This window comes from Desmodus rotundus, chromosome 2 (genome assembly GCF_022682495.2).
Source record: "Desmodus rotundus isolate HL8 chromosome 2, HLdesRot8A.1, whole genome shotgun sequence".
In the NCBI taxonomy this organism is placed as follows: domain Eukaryota; kingdom Metazoa; phylum Chordata; class Mammalia; order Chiroptera; family Phyllostomidae; genus Desmodus; species Desmodus rotundus.
In genome coordinates this window covers 76,157,666-76,173,375 of record NC_071388.1, presented here as the reverse complement: position 1 = coordinate 76,173,375, position 15,710 = coordinate 76,157,666, and the positions used below count along the sequence as shown (strand labels likewise).

At 37.5% G+C, this 15,710-nt stretch overlaps 1 non-coding gene across 1 annotated transcript; it reads right to left on the bottom strand.

Moving 5' to 3' along the window:
* Nucleotides 1-5,087: 5,087 nt before the first annotated feature.
* On the bottom strand, nucleotides 5,088-5,194 carry LOC112302643 (U6 spliceosomal RNA). Its single transcript, XR_002974579.2, has one exon. It is a non-coding gene; the product is annotated as a U6 spliceosomal RNA (small nuclear RNA).
* Nucleotides 5,195-15,710: the final 10,516 nt, after the last annotated feature.

Sequence of the window (15,710 nt, the reverse complement as noted above, 5' to 3'; positions counted from 1 at the left end):
ATTAGGCACTCCTACTTGGTTAGGATAATCTTTTAGGCTTAGATTGTTTTCTAAGTACATTGCTTCAAAAACCTGCCGTTGCATAAACACTTTGGTATGGGCATTCAAAAACCCTTCTGTAGGTTTTTTTTTAACTACTTTCCAATATCTTCTTGTGCTGTAATATTATTTTGTTGTATAACATAAAACCTCAAACTTCCATAACATAACTATTTAACTTATAAACATTTATTTCTCACATATGAATTTGTGAGTTGACTTGGCACATCTACTCTAGGCTGCAGCTTTTTCAGATCTAGGTCTGCTATGCATCTGTCCATCTTCTCTCAGCCAATAGGCAGCCAAGTTACACTGGAGAGGTTGAAAGTGTGTGCGGTTTCAGAACAAGCTACCCCAAGATGTTTTTTATTGGTGTGCGGGTTACTCTGAACCAAAGTCTATGAACGTTAGCTTCAGGCACAAGAGAAACTTGTGCCCTTCTCTTTAACTACTAGAAGGACTTGAATCAGGAGCCTCACCCACAATAAGATATTATCAGAAATAACTTATTTTGACCTATCTATAGGATAGGGCAAGCTTTTATTTACTAAATGTCTGTTATTTTCCTGCAATGACTTCAAAGACCTCAAGGTGCATTACATCATCCATACCTTGGGGTGTCTTATATGCTGATGATGTCTTTCTATCTCTGAACCTGTCCTGCAGGTGAGGTCCCTGACTCTCTCATGCATATGGAGTTTCTATGTATATGTAATGGCTGTTTTCTCCTGCTAATCTGTCTCATGTTACTTTGTTAGACCAGCTAGAAGAACCTTGAGGGTAAAGGAAGGTTTGTTTCTGGCTCTCCCCAACCCCTGCCCAAATCATACGAGAGTTTAAAAATATATGATGCCTCTTAAGGCCTAAGCACTATTGTTTCATCTCATATTTCATCTGTCAAAGCAACTCAAGTGGTCGGACCCTTAGCCAGGGAATGGAGAGTTATCTACTACCTAAGATGAAGCTATAGCCCGTGTGTTCATAGGAAGAGGTGAAGAATCAGGCCAAGAAAGTGCCATACACTTTCACAGCTCTGACCCTTTACATATGTTGTTCTCTCTGTCTCAATTATCTTCTATCATTACCTTGGTAATCTGGTAAAAATTTAATCACCATTAAACATGTAGTTAAATATCTTTATCTGTGAAGTTTATTCCTTTTCAAACAGGCAGACTAAATTTCCTGTTTGTCTTTGCTGACATAATTCTTTTTACATTATTCTTCTATAATTAAATCATTAAAGTGCAGAAAGACTATTGCTTACCATTTACCTGAATCCTCCACTGTCTCAGAGAGGATTCTTTAGATTATGGGAAGGATATGTATTTCATATCCTTAGTATGGATATCCATAGTATGTATGTTACAGAACAGACAGGGGGGTTCACAATATACAATTATGGAAAGGATCCCCCTTTTCTCTCTCTGGGTGTCCCCCCCACACTCCCACCTATCAGGTTTGCAATGCCCGCCGCTAGAGGAAAGACGTCTCTCAATGCCAAAGACTAGTGAAAAGGAAAGAAATTACTTATTTAAAAGTTATACAGACTTAAGAGTAATCACTTAATGTCTTCATTAAAATACTAAAGTTCTCTAGAACACCCACACATCCACGGTCCTTCCCTCTCCCTCTGCCCAGTCTGGGGTACCGTATCTCAGGAAAAGAAGTAGAAGTCCGTGACTCAGGCTGTCGGCACCGTCAGCTGTGTTGCCGCTGCAATCTCCAGTTAATCCAAAGCCATGTGGTGCCTTCTCATGGCTCACCATCAAGAGTCCTTTTTCCCCTTTTCTTCTCGGAAAGTCTCTCTTGCTGCCTAAGCCGCGAGGCAAAAAGGAGCACCCCAAAACCACGTGGTCCTCTCCTTTCACCTCCAAAACCACATGGTCCTCTCCTTTCTCCCCCAAAACCACATGGTCATCCCTCCAGTATGGCTGCTGCACCTGGGTTTAAATCCCAGCGCCAGTCTTCCTCTGCAGCCCATTTCTGACTCCTCCTACAATCAGTTACACCTGCCAGCATTCCCCTATTCTTCCGGCTTTACTGAGCTGCCATACTAAGTCCAGGCAGGTGTGGCCCCATGGTGTGGAGCCAATCTTCTCCAAGCTCTCACGCAGGTGCTGTAACCAGGGGGCGTTGCCTCCCAGTTACATCTTGGGTAGAAGTCACTCCCATCCCCCTGGCTCAAAGCATGGCCACAGCTATTTAACATATCTATGAAACCAGTTAAAGGTTATAGATATGTTAAATGACCATGCCAGAGGCTAGCTGCACAGCTGATGCTATACAAAACTGCTCTGAATGGCCCTGCTCCATGTGTCCCTTCCCCCAGCTCAGGCTTGTGGGGGTGAGGACATCCTATATATATTTTTCTAATATTTCCTAGACACCTTGAGTTCTGGACCCCATTACAAATCCCTATTTGGGCCCCTCCTCTTGGCTGCACCCTGTTTCATGTATCCATCCAAACTGTTGAAAGATTTGACTAATTTAACTCTATCTAAATGGCTGGACAATATCTCTGGTCATATCTCTGAAATATTAAGAATCATTGTACATAAGAAGTTCACAGGAAAAATGCAGAGGAACTCTTTCATTTTCCTTCTGCAAACCCAAATTGATTATATTGTCACCTATGACTTTTGAGAATAGATAGTGTCTATAGGCCTGTTTTCAAATTGATACACCAAATTTTGAGAAAAGGACACATAGTACAAATGCAAAAATAGAGGCTTTATAATTGTGGAAGCTCCTCATATATAGATAAGATACTGGCTAGTAAGACGTTAAAACATAGGAGAGAGATAACTGCTGAAGCTCATGTTGAAACCACACCCCTATATTTATTACTCAACAAGATTCTTTTAGCTCCTCTTATTTTTAATCTTTATTTAATCTTCAAAATAAAGCCAGAAAACAAAATCAAGAAAAGCTCTGATACTAATAACATTTAGCAATGTTATTCCAATGTGTTAAAATTGCATCTAAGTGGGGTTCTTTGGAAAGACGATTGTATCTATGAGATCAGAGATAAGGGCTGAAACTGCCCTGTGTGGTGCCATCATGTCTACCACTGAGGTAATCATCCAGCCTGTAACTAAGGTGCGTGCCTTAGGTACATGAGGAAAAGCAAAACAAACAAAAAAGAAACAAACTACTAAACTAGTATACTGTGTAGATACATCTATTGGTCTTTACTTTTCTATAAGACATAATTCAGTCTCATACCTAAACCCTACACTCAAATGAGTCTGATTTAAGAAGAATAACCAAGATTCCAAACATCCGTATTAGCAGTAACAGTATTAAAGAGTATATGAGGTAACTGAAGTGTATTTCTTATTTTTTGCATCACTTTATTCTATTATTTTTCCTAATAAGGTGACCATTTTTTTATATTTTCAAGTTTTAAGTAATAAAACAATATTTATATCATATGAGCTATTTTACTTGAATATTGAGTCAGCGACTGTGACTAAATAGATCACAGTAAAGCTACAAATCTATCAGTAAATAAAATCAGTAAAAACCACTAGGTTACTGGATTTATGGTTCTAACTGATTTATAATGACGTACAGGTGATTCATTGCTATTGTAAAGTATTATATTTACTCATTAAGAAGATGAATACTTTTGGTAGCAGAAACTTTTCGTTAAGGACAATAGTTGGAATTATTTTTTGGAAACAATCCTATAACGGAAAAAAGTTTAAGTCACATAATGTTTGTAGACTAGCACCAGATTCAGATTTTACCTTTTTTTTGTGACAACACAATTATTTAAATTATTGGAATAAATCATACCTCAGAAGGAAGTTTCATACATAAATTGGTTATGGATTGACAACTTTACTTAAAAATGACCTCATATGCTGGAATATTTAAAACTTATTCCTTATAAATGAATATGTAAATTACATATAAGTACATATACAGTGTATATATAACATATTTACATATTTTATATACATATATATGTAGACCAATAGTAATTTCTTTTTTTATAGTACTTTTGCCAGATATTATTGGTTAGATAATATAAGGGCTAGCTATTCCAAACATCTTTCTCAATTGCTAATCTTGAAATATTAAGGCAAACACATACAGTCAAATACAGGATCAGCAGAAGTAAGGCCTGCTTGAGTATGGTTGGTAGGGTAATAACATAGGTGTAATAATTTATAGTGTTAATTTGAACATTTAACCTAAAATGTCATATGGTGTGCTTGAGTGTGATATTGTTATGTTACAGAATCACGTACTTTAAAAGATTTTGTAATAAAAAAGGGGGCGTTATTTGTGCCAGGCCCTGTATAGTTAAATCTCAGATGCAGCTAAGTTTTTCCATGGTTCCATTTCTACTAGAATAGGTGGAAATGTAAGGGGAAATCAGCTTGAGAGTTGTGTGGATATCTTTCTTACTCCCTTTGATAAATGAGATAAAAGTCTCATCTGCTTCTGACTCCACCCCATTCCTGCTTCTGAATGTCTTCATCGGGTATCATACTAGGATTTGAAGTCTTATTGAAATCGTTGAGCAAAAGATATTGTAAAAGAAGACAGAGAGAAAAACATAGAATCTTGATGATATTGTTAAGAGACTGCATGAACGCTTGGAACAACATACCCCCAAATTTCTTTTTATGTGAGAAAATATCCTATCCCCCTGCACACTTGTTTAATTTCCTGTTACTTTTATTCACAGGCATTGGTATCTGGCACTCTGTTCTCAGAAACTTTCAAATATTAAAACTATCTTTGGTTCTACCAAAATTAAAACTATTTCTGTAGGCATTTGGCCATTTTGCAGAAACAGAACTATGATTTCTACCAATTTCTATAAAACTAAAATCTAGTTTATATTCATGAGTCAATATCTTAATTGAGAGTCTTACAAATTTTTATATATGTAATATATAATAACAATATAACATAATATATACATTAGTACTTATTACAGGTAATAATAAGTCATTACTATCCAGATAATAACAAACTAATATCAAAGCATTATCAATATAAAGTATATTCAAAATACTGTTACTTTAAAAAAATATATGGAGTGCTTTGCCAATTTGCCTGTCATCCTGGCACAGGGGCCATGCTAATCCTCTCTATATCATTCCAATTTTGGTATATGTGCTGTTGAAGTGAGCACAAAAATCGGTTTCTTTTTCTTATTAGTTTTATCTAAAAATAATTAGAGACCCTTGCTGGTATGGCTCAGTGGATTGAATGCCAGCCTGCTAACCAAAGAGTCGCTGGTTAGATTCCTGGTCAGGGCACATGCCTGAGTTGTGGGCCAGGTCCCCAGTGGGGGGGCGTTAGAGAGGCAACCACACATTGATGTTTCTCTCCCTCTCTTTCTCCCTCCCTTTCCCTCTGTCTAAAAATAAGTAAATAAAATCTTTTAAAAAGTTGATATATGCTTCTCTTCTAGAAAAATTGATCAACATGAATATAAGCACAACTTCTTAGAAGCCCCAGGCATATTTTATAATTGCGTTGGTAATATTAAAATACTTAAGAAATCCTAAAATGCTTGATTTAGAGCTTATTGACCTAGTGCTTATTCAAATATCACTAATGTATTTTCTTTGCCTGCAGTGATGTATAAATTGTGTCTCTTTAAAAAGAATAATGCTTTTGTAATTAAAAAAAATGGCCTCCTTCATTTCTGCCAGCTGTTTGGATTAGGCTGGGTTTATGTAGTGAAGCAAAGAGTGAATTAGCATAATCTAAATGTTTAGTTCAAGCCTCCAAAATACCTTCACTTCAAATTTTTTAAAAGCAGTTTATGTTTGTTTAAAACATTTATTCTTTTTTTCTTTAAATAAATTTTTACTTTTCAATTACAGCTGGCATACAATATTATATTAGTTTCAGGTGTACAACTCAGCAATTAGGCATTATATACCTTATCAAACATATATAACTTAGTAAAGTGATCACCCTGCTAAATCTAGTACCCGTCCAACACCAAATATAGTTATTACAATATTATTGACTATATTCCCTATGTTGTACTTTATAACCCTGTGACTAGTCTGTAACCGTAGGATTTCGTTAGATAGGCATGAGCAGAGTAGGATCGATGCCAGGTACAAAGGGGTCACCAGGAGAGAGAGCCCTAGGTGCCTGGCAATGGACAAAACTATAAGCTGTTGCACAACCACTCCCTAAAGCATTAACCCCTGAAGATGACATCCAGGCCTCAGCTGTGTTTCAGCTCCAGGCTCAGAGAAGCAGCAAAATCAGAAAGTGATGACACAGCTAACATCAGGACCAGCTGCAGTGACTAATAATCCCCTACCCTGCCACTGAACAATCAGTGGAGACAAGGACCCTGAGGGGACACACCTGGAAAGCTGATGAATATCAGCTATATTCAGACCTACAGATAAAAGCCCTCAAGACAGGGAAACCAGGTGTGCTTTTCCTCTTTTTTCCCAGCACGCGACACCTTTCCTTCATCTTTGGTCTCTCAACGTACATTTCTCTCTCATATTTCTCTCTCTCTCTCTCTCTCTCTCTCTCTCTCTCTCTCTCTCTCTCTCTCTCTCTCTCTCTCTCTCCCCCCCCCTCTCTCCCTCTCCCTCTCCCTGTCCCCCTCCCTCCCCCTCCCGAGCTCCAAGGGTCCTTTTTTTGCCTCTGTAACTTCTTTCCTCAGCCCATTTCTTCTGTGGCTCACTTCTTTTACCTCTGTGACTTTCTATGTAAACTTTCTCTCATAGTTTGAGTCTTGGCTCTGAATGCCTTCTTAGCCAGAACTTAAGTGCCAAGGTTACTGAGCAGAGGTCTGACACCTGGTGCTATTTCACCACCAACATAACTACTAATTTGTACTTCTTAATTCTTTCGCCTTTTTCACCCATTCCCCTAACCCACCTCTGTCTGGCAAACGTCAAAATATTCTCTGTATCTCTAAGTCTGTTTCTGTTCTTCTTGTTTATTTATTTTTTTAGATTCCACATATTTTCTCTTCAAAAGGTGTCCACATGCTACCTCATGAATCTAAGAAAAATTTTGTTTGTTTGAAATATTAATTTTATTTTTTAGGTGAGGAAATTGGGATTCAGAGATGGTAATTGATAAAACTCATCTAGTTGTTAAGAGGCAGATACAGAATTGAATTCAGAACTTTTTTAAGATTTACTTTTACTTCACCTGAGGACATTTTTTTTTCATTGCTTTTAGAGAGAGAGGAAGAGTGAGAGAGAAATATGTCTGCAGGAGAGAAGCATAGATTGGTTGCAGCCCTTATGCACTTGGGCCAGGGATCGTATGTGCTCAGATCTGGACAGGGGCCTGGGGATTGAACCTGCAACCTAGGTATGTGCCCTGACCAGAAATGAACCCACAACTTTTTGGTTATGGAATGATGCTTCAACCAAATGAGCCACACTGGTTAGGTGAATTCAAAACTTTTACTCTTAGCCCTGTAATCTTTTAAAGGCAAAAAAGATGAATTTGTGATGAATTATTTATAATGTTTTCAAGACTTTTCTCCTTGTCTTTAATTTTCAGTATTTTTCCTATGATATATCTGGTAGTAGGTCCCTTTATGTTTATCCAGTTGTAACAGTGGGAAATTGTAACCCACGTCACCATTCTTTTAACATTGTTCCTATAAATGTTGACTATGACTAATATGTACTTTATAGATAAACAGTATGTTTATATAAGAATTCTAGGCACAATTTCAAAAGACAGATTTTGACTTTCAGTCATCTCAGCTCAGGGAGATTTGCTGATTTTTAACTGTAACACTGGGATGAGATAAAACCAGGATGATGTAGCCCAGACCACAGCTTGACCAGTTTCGAAATTCTTATTAGAATGGGCTCTGCTGGTCTGCATGAAGAGGACTTTTCAACCCCCTCCCCTTGACCTCTTTTTTCTGCTTTCCCTGCCCCTCCTTATAAAAACCTCTGTCTGCACTGAGATATTGTGATGGGGTTTTGGACGAGAGTCCCAGATCTTCTCAGGTGGCCAGCACTTAAATAAAGCTCTTTTATTTTCACCAGCACTCGCATTACCAGTTTGGCTTTTGTTGCAGCAGGAAGCTGGATCTGTGTTTGGTTAACACTGTGTGGAACTTGATGAGTTTCTTAGATGTGTAGGTTATAATATTTCAATAAATCTGGGAATTTTTGAGCCATTACTTTTTTGAGTTTTTTCCCCCCTGCTCTGTCCTTTCCTTCTGGGGGTCTCATTACATGTACGTTAGTGTTTTTCATAGTGTCCCATGTTTTTATGAGGCTTCCTTCTCTTCCTTGGATTGCATAATTTCAGTTATTATAAATTTCAACTCCATAATTCTATTTGTTTTTTTAAAATAATTCTTTGCTCTTTATTGTTATTTACTCTTTGATTCAACCTTGTCAGTGCACATTTTTTTATTTCATTAATCATAGTTTCCTATATTTCTGAGAACATACTTATAATAATTACTTCTAATTCTTATTCTGATAAATCTGACATATCTGGTCTTTCTCACAGGCACTTTCTATTTGTTAGTGCCTGACTGAATTATTTCGGTGAAATCTACCCCAGTCCCCTACCCCCAGCCCTCATCACACACAGTGTTCAGCCCCTGATGTAAGGGTGGCTATGCCAACAGTCACCCTGGAAAGAAAGTGGCATTGGGAAGAATTTCTCTTTCTTTGACCACACTCAGATTTTAAACTCTACTAATTGTCAGCTAATTGCTATCTTATTTTCAACAATGCCCTGGAGTATAAATTGCTGTACACACGAATCCAATCAAATTCTAGTTTCTTTGAAGGAATAGCTTTTAAGGTCAATGCCTGATTTTTGTTTTGACACCTCTCACCTGTCTTATTTTCTGAAATGGGTTCTGAAAGCTGGCCCACCTATAGTTCAGCCTGTTTCTTGAATCTCTTATCAATTGCTTTCCATTATAAACAACTGCCACTGTTCTTAAGAGTACCTTTAGGCTTGAACTTCTTCACTGTCTGTTGCAAATGAAGTCAGTTTCTTTGGGAAGAAATTAGGAACTTTTATGTTTTTTGGTTTGTTTCCCCTTTCAGGGCACATCGTAAGCCAGAGCTCAGTAGGGGACAATCGTAAGTGTCTCTCTGAGTGATAGCTCTGCTCTAGTTGCTGAGCAATGGGGCTTAGATGGAGCAGAGCCCTGTGTTCTCGCTTGACTTAAAATAACAACTTTAGGAGTCAGGAAAAGGGTGATTAGTATTCCAGTATTTTCAGCAGCTCCATGCACAAAGTAGAACCTCTGTTCCACAGGTGTCCCACCTTACAACTGTGTTGCTGTTTCTGAACATCAAGTGGGGTCCTGGTGCCTGCTGCTGACCTCTAGGCAAAATTCCAGAGGCAAAGGTTTGGTGATAAAGGAAAGGAGTCTTTATTAAGAAGCTACACAGTTTTGGAGTAACAGCTTTCTACATATGTCAGTCAGTTACAGCTTTAATCACTTATGTCTATCAATTAAGGCTAAAATCTTTTAACACCTGAGTTCTCCTATCATTTACCCCCTGTTAGTTTTTAATGATCTCATTTCTATAGGATTAGTTTATAAACTGAAACAACATAAGATACAAAAGCTGCACAATTTTGGAAGAATGTCAGGTTCTGCCTCAGAGCTCATCTCCTCTAGAACATCCAAAGAACAATAACCCTGCCACCGCTGCCAGGCCAGCCCAAACCCGGGCTGTACCTGAAGTTTCTTCTCCCATCCAAAATCCATCCAAAATACCATCCTTTGGGAAGTGCAGGCAGCTGCAGTATGATCATCCAGGCATCCTCAAGGAAGAAGAGAGCCTGAGAGCCGGTCTCTGCCCTCTTAATATTTTAAATCTTCTGGCCTAGAATTCCATGCGCCCTGGGGTGTTCAGCATCTCAGCCAATCCCACCCTAGACTGTTTACCATTGCCTCGGACAATCTTCTTCTATGTCCCCTTCCCTCTCCTCCCCAGTAAGCTGATCAGATCTCTCTGTATTACCAGACAAAAGGGGTCCTCTTGTGTGCACACACCAAAGTGCAATAAGACACGAACCGGAGCTTGCCACAAAGGAAGTAAGGGTTTATTTTTAAGGACATGGCCCTCACCCAGAGACAGGTGCTTTAATGTTCAAAGATATGGCTTCCCTGGTGGCTTCCAGGGGATGGGTTATATAGCAGGAAAATCATTTATCATGGTGACTAAGAAAGTTAGGATCTTGGTGTGGTCTTTAATGATTGTTCAGCACTAGGGTAGGGTGTAGTCGATCATTGCATCTGGTCCTGATGTCAGCCACAGCATCGCTTCATCTGGTTGTACCACTATTGTGGACCTGGAACTGAACTACAACCGAGGCCTAGATGTTATCTGCAGTTTCACAGAAACTCTGTCTTTGTGGTCAACATACCTAAGGCTTTGTTCCTGAAATTATCTGATGCTGATCAGAACCTCATTGTCCTTAGTGCTTAACGATTAAGGGAGTGCATGTGGAAGGAAGAAGGAGACAGGTGAGTCAGGTGCTGGATGAGGCCAGTTTGAGTCAAAAAGAAAGAAAGGGTAAAAGATTGTATTAAAAAAATGGTTTCTGTGCAGTTACAACTGCACTCCCCAGACTTAGCTGCAGTAACAGACAGCTGAGGGCCAAGGAGAAATGCCAATATTCTGCTTCCCTGCGGAAGAAAGTCCTCCATCTGGGTGCCAGGGACAGAGGGACCTTTGTGTTCTTGGCTGCAGTGGCCTGCAGTATTGGCTCCCTCTCACTGGGTTGGGAGGAAGGTGAGAGGGTTCAAATACCACAAAGTATTTTTTTCTTAAACAGATAGTTATAGTTGTTTTCGGTATAGCTATTTCTTCAGTTTTTGATCACCCTCAGAACCAAGGGCTTCAAGTGGTAGTATTGTTTTTCGTTTTCCCCAGTTTCACTCAGAAGTGATCAACAGCACCCCCCATACTGCAAGTGTACAGTTAATCCTCTTTACAGTTATTTTGATGTTTATTTGTAGATAGAGCTAAAGGGAGATGGGAATCACTAATTTGATTTAAAGTTAAAAAACAGCACTGTAATGAGTCAGTTTTGCTTACAGTTCTGGTACGGATGATGTAATTTGTTAACTGAGATATATTTCTATGCTTTCAGTGCAATTGAAAATATAAATAGGGTTTGAATCTGATTATAAATATAAATATGCAAATCTCAAACTGTTTGTGGAAGTTTAAATATCTCATAATTTTTTTCTTGACAGAGAATGATGACTATGTTAAGACAAACCAATTTAGATAAATTATGTTATTCTAAATGACATTAGATTTAAAAACCACTTATGTATAAATTTGATATATTTCTTTCTTTCTCTAAACTTCTGCCAAGTTTTAATCTTTAACTATGATAACATAACTACAATACTGAAGAGAAATCACCAGAATAAATTATTTTAAGTTAAGATTAAGATTTGGGGGAAAATATTTTTATATAACTATTAAATCTATTCTGTTAAATGTCAGAAGAGGCTTTTTTGACTAAATAAAAGAAACAAAAACTCAAAGTAACTTCTTAAAAATTATTCAAGTGAACAATAGGACTGATTTTCTTACAATTTTCTAGTTACAAATTTATTTTTATAAATTGGTGTCTCAGTTATATTTTAGACTTATAACATTCTAAGCAATTCCACCATGAGTGAAGTGTAGAAATAATTTTTCTCTAAGTTAGTTATTCAGTTCTTTTCATTTGAAAGCCAACTGGAAATATTGTATAAAAATTAATTATAAAAATAAATAGTAAGGGTATAGACTTTTGTTTATAAAACCTTTTATTTATACAATCTTATTTAAGTTTACCAACAGTTAATTAGTGATATTATTATGACATGTTATTTATTTATTTAGCCCACATGAGATGCTTTATATCATTCGTACAACTAATATGTAATTGAGGAAGTTTTTCTGAAGTAGGTAGTATGCCAGGCTCCTGGGGGCAGGGGTGGGGAGGAACATTTTAGAATAATATATTTTTTTTCCTAAAAGGTGCTAGTAATAGGAAAGGATACACACAAGACCAAATAGTCTTCTAATTATCTAACATTCTAACATTCAGAGAATGAGAATAATAAATAATGACTAGCATAAAAATAAAGAATCTCTTCATGTAAGAACATAGCACTTTAAAACTGAGTGACATACATTAAATTTAAACAGCTATTTTCTCACTTCAGTTCTAAACTCATTGTACTATCAAGCCAAAGATAAGCCAGCATGAACCAAACATTTATAATATTTAAAAAAGTATTTTATTTATAACTTTTCTAATATTAAATTCCCACTTTTCTACCAGAATCAATAAACATATTAAGAAAAAAAAATCCATTTTAAATCTAGTTCAAGTAGTATATCAGCCACAATTTTTGAGACTGTATTATATTAGCAGTTCTGTTTATTTGATAGAATTTTTTAAAAAGCTACAGCAAATGTTTGAGCCTAAAGAGAGAAGATTGAGTCTGTATATCCAATCCATGTCTAATGGATTTAATGTATAAATACACTAAAATACTTATTGAGTGTCTACTGTGTTTAAGGTACTGGTCTGGTCTAAAATGCCTTCCTTTGTAAGTCGTTACCCTCATTCTATATATTTTAGACATTTTTAGCAACTCCATGCTGTAGTTTGGTCCAATAAAATTTTTTAGAACAGCAGAACCAGCTCCAGATGGTCTTACTCTGTTAATGAGATGCTGAGCTGCTTTTCAGAGACAACAGAAAAAGACCACAAGTCATGAACCCTAGAACCACAGTTCAGTGTTCCATTCCTCCCCACACTCCCCCTCGCGCGTGGAATCAAAGGAGCAGGACATATCGAAACTTGAACACTGGAACTCTTTCAGAAGCTAAGGGTCCATCGTCCAGAAAGATGTGGTGTTGATGCCCCTTTACCATAAATGGCTAAGTTTCATGGTCCTCCGGTTAAAACTTGCCTAACAGCCCCTTAAAAGCCCTTGGCCTGATCCAGCAAGCAAGATGGATTTGAGCATTATGTTTCCTATCTTCTAAGTGGACACCTTTTCTACCAACAAAACTTTCCTTAATGTAAACTCTGATGTTCTGAGTTTTGACTTTTGAGGTGTCGGGCACAAGGACTTCAGTTCCATAACATTCTGAGTTCAAGCAATATTTGATCTCTAATCCTAATTTTCTGCTTTGCAGCATCTACCTGCACTTCAAGAAAAGTGATCTCCTGGGGACCATCCAATGTGGGCTGATTCATGGAAGAAAATAATTAACTAAAATGAGATTTTTTTTTCTTTGCCATGGGAAAGATAAAATACTGGCTGACATATAAATGGCTGTTTCCATGTTCCAGACATTGTTCTATTAGTTTCATGTATTTTCTTGTTTAATAAACACAACAAGCCCTATAGTGATCAGCACTCCTCCCACTGAAAAGGAGATGTGAGATCCAAGATGTCAGAGGAGTAAGAGGAAGCTTCACTAAGCTCCTCTGAAGACAAATCTGGAATTACAAGTTAAATGCAGAGAAATCATCCTGAATAACCAACTGAACATTAGCTGGAGAGAAGCCTTATAACCAAGGTCACGGCAGAAGAAACCACTTCACCTCAAGAAAACTGATAGAGTGAGGAGAAGATGTGAGAGGGCTGACGGGGCTCCACAGGTGGCAGCTGAGGTTTCAGAGGGATATTACAGTGGCCAGAGGGTCTCCCCTGAGAAGTGGGAGGTATAAACCCCAAGCTAGGCTCCCCAATCTACAGCACCAGAGTCATAAAGGAACCCAGATAACACCCAGCTGTGAAAAGCACCAGGGCTTCTGTCCACCAGGAAGAGACTGCTGGAGACACAGACTCTTAAAGGGCCAGTGCACTAAATTTCATTTCATTCACCATGGGCTCTGGCAAAGGAAGGCAGAGTCTGGGGTTGGTGGCTCTTGGGAGAGAACTGAAGAAACAGCCATCAGAATCCCTGTACTGAGTCATTCCCCATCCTGCAGAGGCTATCTTTCTCAGGCAGAAAACACAGGAGAAATAGGGGCACCTATACTGGGAAAGAGGGCCACTGTAACAATTTCACTAAGACAAAGAGCTTTTACTAACTGAGAAAGAAAGCCTTTGGTAGATGTACATTATTCCCAAGATTTAGAAGGGAAGACAGAAGGATACCTCCAGAAGCCAGATGAGGTATATAACCCCAAATCCCAACTGTTGGGGCACTTGGACTAATTGGCTGAGTGCCCACATGTAGGTTTTTGCTCAAGTGTATAAATAAGCTATTTCATTTCCACTATACATGTTTGTCTCTCACTTAAATTCATCTCCGGTGGTGAGATAAGACCCGACGTGGGGAAAGAAGGCCTCTTGACGCAGGTCTCCCTTTCCTCACCATAACAAAAGCAGCAGAACATTCAAGTGCACATGGGATATTTTCTAGGATAGACCACATGTTTGGATACAAATGAAGTCTCAGTAAATTTAAGAAGATTGAAATCATATCAAGCATCTTAACTGACCACAAGATATGAAACTAGAAATCAATCACAAGAAGAAAACTGAAAAACACACAAAGACATGGAAGCTAAATAACATGTTATTAAACAATGAATGGGTCAACAATGAGATCAAGGAAGAAATCAAAAAATATCTTGAAACAAATTAAAATGGGGACACAACAATCCAAACACTGTGGGACACTGGGAAAGCAATCCTGAGAGGGAAAATCATAGCATTACAGGCCTATCTGAAAAACAAGAAAAAAGCTCAAATAAACAATCTAGCTTCATAATTAAAGGACCTTGAAAAATAACAATAAACAAAGCACAAAATGAGTGGATGGAAGGAAATAGTAAAGATCAGAGCAGAAATAAATGAAATAGAGTTTAAATATACAAAAGGTCAATGAATCCATGAGCTGGTTCTTTGAAAAGATAAACAAGATTGACAAACCTTTAACTGGACTCATCAAGAAAAAAAGAGAGAGAACCCAAATAAGTAAAATCAGAAATGAAAGAAGAGAAATAAAAACTGACACCAAAGAAATACTGTAAGAAAATATTATGAACAACTACATGCCAACAAACTGGACAACCTGGACAAAATGGATAAATTCCTAGAAACATAAAATATTCCAAAAGTAAATCAGAAAGAATCAGAGAATCTGAATAGACAGATTACAACTAGTGAAATTGAAGCAGTAATTAAAAAAAAAACTCCCAACAAACCAAAATGCTGCACTGGATGGCTTCACAGGTAAATTTTACCAAACATTCCGAGAAGAACTAACACCTCTCCTTCTCAAACTGTTTCATAAAATTCAAGAGGAGGGAAGGTTCCCAAACTCATTTTATGAAGCCAGCATTATCCTAATTCCAAAACTGTATAAGACACTACAAAGAAAGAAAATTATAGACCAATATCCCTGAGAACAAAGATGCTAAAATGCTCAACAAAATATTAGCAAACTGAATACAGAAATGTCTGAAAAAGTTCATACACCATGATCAAGTGGGATTTATTCTAGGCATTCAAGGTTGGTGCAACATTCACAAATCAATAAATGTGATTCACCACATAAACAAAATGAAGGATAAAAACTACATGATCATATTAATAGATGCAGAAAAAGCTTTGATATGATCCAACAATGATTTATGATAAAATACTCTCAGCAGAGTGAGTAGAGAGGATACAT